We start from the raw sequence: 5,974 nt of genomic DNA, 5'->3' as shown, positions 1-5,974 counted from the left end.
CTCAAGCCTGTAATCCCAGCACTTTGGGAGGCCGAGGTGGGCAGATCACCTGAGGTCAAAAGTTTGAGACCAGCCACGACGAAACCCTGTCTCTACTAAAAGTACAAAAATTAGCCGGGAGTGATGGTGGGCGCCTGTAATCCCAGCTGCTCAGGAGGCTGAGGCAGGAGAATTGCTTGAACCCGGGAGACGGAGGTTGCAGTGAGCCAAGATCGTGCCACTGCACTCCAGCCTGGGCGACAAGAGTGAGACTCCGTCTAAAAAAAAAAAGACAGACATATAAATCACTGGAACAGAAGAAAGAGGCAGGAAATATATATGACTAATTGATTTGTTTTACTATCATAAAAGTATATTTAACCAAAAGTTTAATATGAAAACATAAATGACCCAATTTTTACATAAAAATAAAACAGGCCCCTTGGAGAGGGGGCATGGATTTCCCTGCTGAACAGCCATTGTTTATACTCGTCACAAGGCTTCTAACATGATGATACTATTTCCATATTACTACCTTTCCAATTTTGTTCTGTTGATCACTAGTTGCCATCTCCACACATTCATCTATCACAAGATTCGTAAAGTGATCAAATCCCTGCAATATTCCTTTGACATGTCTGCCACCATTTAATTTCAATAACTTCTTGTCCATAAGTTGTTTCAACTTGGGAGAGTGAGCTTTGCTGACTGATTTTTGACCAAAGCAATCTAACGGAGAACAGGGAAGTCTTTCTAAAAAACAAATTGCTCAAAAAAATTGAATATTCACATGAAAAAAATAATAAACCCCTTTCTCACTACATACACAAGAATTAACTTGAGATAGATTATAGACCTTGATATAGTTTGGATGTTCGTCCTTCCAAATCTCGTGTTGAAATGTGATTTCCAGTGTTGGAGGTGGGGCCTGGTGGGAGGTGTTGGGGTCACGGAGACAGATCCCTCATGAACGGCTTGGTGCCATCTCCATGGTAATGAGTAAGCTCTCGCTCTGAGTTCACATGAGATCTGTTTATTTAAAGTGCCTGGCACTTACCCCGTCTCTCTCTCTCACTTCTTTCACCGTGTGACATACCAGCTCTGCCTTCACTGTCCACTGTGATTGTAAGCTTCCAATACAGCCTGCAGAAACATGAACCAAAATAAACCACTTCTCTTGATAAATTACCCAGCGTCAGGTATTTCTTTAGAGCAACAAAAAAATGGACTAACTGAGACCTAAATGTAAAGCCAGAACCTGAAAGCTTTTAGAAAGAAAACATAAGAGAACATCTTAACAATTTTGGAGTAGACAGAGTTTTTGAACAGAGCACAAAAGGTACTAACCATTAAAAAAAAAATGGATAAAATGGCTTTCATTAAAATTAAACATTTCTATTCATCAAAAGATGTTATTTAGAAACTGAAAAGACAAGCTACAGACTGGGAAAATATTCGTAGCTCCTATAAATGGCATAGGTATATTCAGAGTATAAAAAGAAGTCCTATACATTTAAAAATAAGTCTGAGTTTTTTAAATGGGCAAAATTCTTAAACCCTTGGTAAAGGAAGTGATATCATTGGCCAGTAAGTACAGGAAAAGGTAGACAAAGCCCCAAGATGACAAAGTCATCAAGAAAATGCAAATCAAAAACACAATAAGATACTATTTCATACTCGATAGAATGGTGGGGAAAAAATTAAAAGATTGACCATGCTGATAAGAATGTGGAGTAACTGGAACTTTCATGCATTATTGGTAGGATTATAAAATAGTACAACTACTTTGGAGAATTATTTGGCACTTTCTTATAAAATAAGCATACACATATCAGCAATAACTCAGCAATTCAATTCCTAGGTATTTACCCAAGGTAAATGAAAACATGGTCACAAAAAGGCTTTTATAAGAATGTTCATAGCAGCCTTATGAATAGTGGCCCCAAACTTGAAACAACACGTGTCTATCCTCAGCAGAATGAATAAATCCATCACAGTATATTCTATAATAGCTTACCACTCAATAGTAAAAAAGAGTGGTAACAGCCACACAACATGGATGAATTTCAAAACTATTACATTTAATGAAAGAAGTCAAAACAGTTCATACTTGTATGTATGGTTTCATTTATATGAAGTTCGAGAACAGGAAAATAATCTTTGGTGATAGAAATCAGAGAGTAATTGTTGAGCAAGGGTAGGGGAGTGAATAATTGACTGGGAAAGAACATGGGGAAGCTTTTCTTTTTTTTTTTTTTTTTTTTGAGACGGAGTCTCGCTCCATCTCCCAGGCTGGAGTGCAGTGGCGCGATCTTGGCTCACTGCATCCTCTGCCTCCTGGGTTCAAACAATTCTCCTGTCTCACCCTCCCAAGTAGCTGGGACTACAGGCACCTACCACCACACCCAACTAATTTTTGAATTTTTAGTAGAGATGGGGTTTCACCTTTTTGGTCAGGCTGCTCTCGAACTCCTGACTTCAGGTGATCCACCTGCCTCAGCCTCCCAAAGTGCCGGGATTACAGATGTGAGCCACCGTGCCCAGCCGGGGAAGCTTTTTGCAGTGATGGAATGCTCTATATTTTGTTCTGGGTGATGGTAGCTTTCACAAATATAGATATTTGCCAAAACTATTGATCACACCCGTTAGGATGGCCATTATTTAAAAACAAACAAAAAAACAAAAGAAAACAAAACAAAAAAACAGAAGATAACAAATGTTGGCAAGGATGTGGAGAAATTGGAACTTTTGTGCATTGTTGGTGGGAATATAAAATGGTATACAGCTGCTTTTGAGGAACTACCATACTGTGGGAAAGAGTATGGTAGTTCCTCAAAAAATTAAACATAGAATTACTATGTGATCCAGTAATTCACTTCTGGGTATATACGCAAAATAATTGGAAGCAGGGAGTCAAACAAATACTGTACACCCCATGTTCAGAGTAGCGTTATTCATAGTAGTGAAAAGGGGGAGGCAACTCAAGTGTCCATTGACAGATGAATGGATTAAAAAATGTGGTATATACATTCCGTGGAATATTATTCAGCCTTAAAAAGAAAGAAAATTCCTACACATGAAACAACATGGATGAACCTTGAGACATTTTGCTAAGTTAAATAAGCCAGACACAAAAGATCAAATATTGTATAATTCCACTTAGATGTACCTAGAATAGTCAAATTTATAGAGACGCAGTAGAATGGTGTCTGATATGGGCTGGCAGTGGAGAATGAGGAGTTACTGTTTAATGGGTATACAGTTTCAGTTTGAGAAGATGAAGTTCTGGAGATGTAGTGGTGATGGTTGTACAACAATGTGAAAGTATTTAATGTCACTGAATAATATAGTTAAAATGGTTTAAAAGGCTAAATTTCATGTTGTCTATAGTTCATAACAATAATAAATTCGTTGAAATGGACACTTAAGATTTGTACATTGTACTGGATGTTATATATACCTCAATTTAAAGTATTTTTTAAAAGAGAAAGAGAAATAATGCTGGAAAACAAAACAAAACAAACAAAAAACAAAAACAAAAACTGCTGCCAAAGCATTGAAGCTCCCCAAGTAATTCCAGTAGAAAGCAAAGGCTGAGAAGTACTCTTAATGGTTCTGGTATTGAGTTCCTTGGGGAGAACATTTTTCAGTTGGCCACAACATTTTTCTGTTGCCCATCTGCACACTGACTGCACTGCGTATTTCAAAGTGGAATTCCTCCATATTTGTGGCAGAAAACAATCCTGGTTCAACTTCAGGGTTCTTTTCAAAGACCAACTTGTTAAAAATGAGTGAAGCGTAGGTACAGGCAGAGCAGCCTTCAGAATTGTCTCGTGAATTCTCTAAGTTTGTTTGGAGAGGTTTTGAGAGGTTTTTAGCAAGATGGAGTATTGAACATTGTCAAGTGATTTTTCTGCATCTAATATGAGTTTTCTGCTTTATTCTACTAAGTGGTGAATTTGGTTTGATTTTAAGTGTTAAATCAACCTTGCATTTGTGGGATAAACCCCACTTTGTCATGATGTATTATCCTTTGTGTATATTGCGGGGTTGTGACAATTTCTGTTACATTTATAAAGGATATTGGTCTATGATCAGCTTTTCTTGTGATATCTTCATTAGGTATCAAGGCTATTCTAGCCTCATAAAATAAGCTGAGCCCTGCTCCCTCCTATTCTATTTTATGAAGGAGTTTGTGTAGCATTGGTTTTATTTCTTCCTTCAATATTTGGTAGAATTCAGTAATGAAGCTATCTGGAACTGTAGTTTGCTTTGTAGGTAAGTTCCTGATTAAAAATTCAATTTCCTTAATAGATATGTGGTTATTTAGATGTTCTATTACTTATTATATCAGTTTTGGTCATTTATGTTCTTCAAGAAATTTGTTCATTTTATGTTGCCAAATTGATGGGCATAAAAATGTTCATAATATTAACTTACTATCCTTTGAATACCTGTAGAATTTATAGCGGTGTCCATTTTTTTCATTCCAGATGTTGGTGAATTGTGTTTCCTTTCTCTTTTTAAAATCAGACTTGCTGGGGATGTATCAATGTAGTTAATCTTTTCAAAAATAAACTTTTGATTTTGTTGATTTTTTTCTATTAGTCTATTTTTTATTTCATTAATTTCTACTATTTTTATTATTTCCTTTCTTCTGCTTTTGAGATTAATTTGCTCCTTTCTTGAGTTTCTTAAATTGGTAACTTAGAATTGATTTTATTCCTTTCTTCTTTTCTTTTTTTCCAAAACAGGGAAGTTTTATTTAAATAATAAATATATGTCAAGAATTACATAGGGTGCTTTGCATGTATGATCATTTTTATCATATAATTATTTTAATTTTTAAAATTAAAAAACAATTTGTAGGTACGTAATAGGTGTACCCTTCTTCTTTCCTAATATAAGCACTTAAAGCTCTAAGTTTTCCTTTAAGCACTGCTCTTACTGAAGCCCACAAATTTTAACATGCTGTGCTTTCATTGCCAGTAAGTTAAAATTATTTTCTAATTTCCCTTGTGATTTCCTCTTTGACCCACGGGTTATTTAAAAGTGTATTGTTTAAGTATTTGGGGGATTCTCTCGATATTTTGTTGTTACTTGATTCTAAGTCAATACCACTGTGGTTAGAGAACACAATCTGTATGATTACAATTCTTTGATACTTATTGCAATTTGCTTTATGTCCCATCAAATGTTCTATACTGGTGAATAATCTCTCTGCGTTTGAAATTAATGTGTGCTCTGATGTAGTCGGGTGCATAGTTCTACACATTTTTAACCAGATGAATTTGGTTAAAATTGTTGATCAAATAATCTATTTCCTCACTGATTTCTGTCTCCTTGTTCTGTCAATCACTGAGAGAAGATGTTAAAACCTTCAACTATGATTGTAGATTTATCTATTTCTTTCTTTAGTGTCATAAATCAGAACAGACACATTTGTTTTTAATTCCTCTGATATTATTCTTTGGTGGATATACTGCCACTAAGTGACAAGTTTAATTTACAATATTACATTACATCCATATTGAATAATTATTAATACTTAACACATATATGGTATTTAATTTCTCAAGGTACATTCAAATACAGCCTCTCAGAGGAAATCACTGTTCAATATATATACATCCAGACTTTTTTGGATACTTATACGAATATAGATATGTGCATATGTGCGATAGGAAGAGCAATGCTCTCGCCACCAAAAGGTATCTACATCCTAATCCCCAGAACCAGTCAATATGTTCTTACATGGCCAAGGGGAACTCAGGTTGCAGATGGAATTCAATTTGCTAATCAGTTAATCTTGAGATAACAAGATTATCCTGGGTTTCCATGTAGGCTCAGTGTAATCGCAAGGGTCCTTGAAAATAGAAGAGGGAGGCAAAAGAGGCAGAACCAAAAAGATGGAGCATGAGGACTCAGCGTAACATTGCAGGCTTTGCACATGGAGAAATGGGACACTAGCCAAGACCTGCACGCAGCCTCTAGA

General features: G+C 35.9%; 1 pseudogene; it reads right to left on the bottom strand.

Annotated features, from left to right (window-relative positions):
* Positions 1–462: 462 nt before the first annotated feature.
* LOC112441018 (small nuclear ribonucleoprotein G-like) lies at positions 463–1,072 on the bottom strand (annotated as a pseudogene).
* Positions 1,073–5,974: the final 4,902 nt, after the last annotated feature.

This window comes from Pan paniscus, chromosome 8 (genome assembly GCF_029289425.2).
Source record: "Pan paniscus chromosome 8, NHGRI_mPanPan1-v2.0_pri, whole genome shotgun sequence".
Lineage (NCBI taxonomy): Eukaryota > Metazoa > Chordata > Mammalia > Primates > Hominidae > Pan > Pan paniscus.
This window is presented reverse-complemented; position numbering and strand designations above follow the sequence as displayed.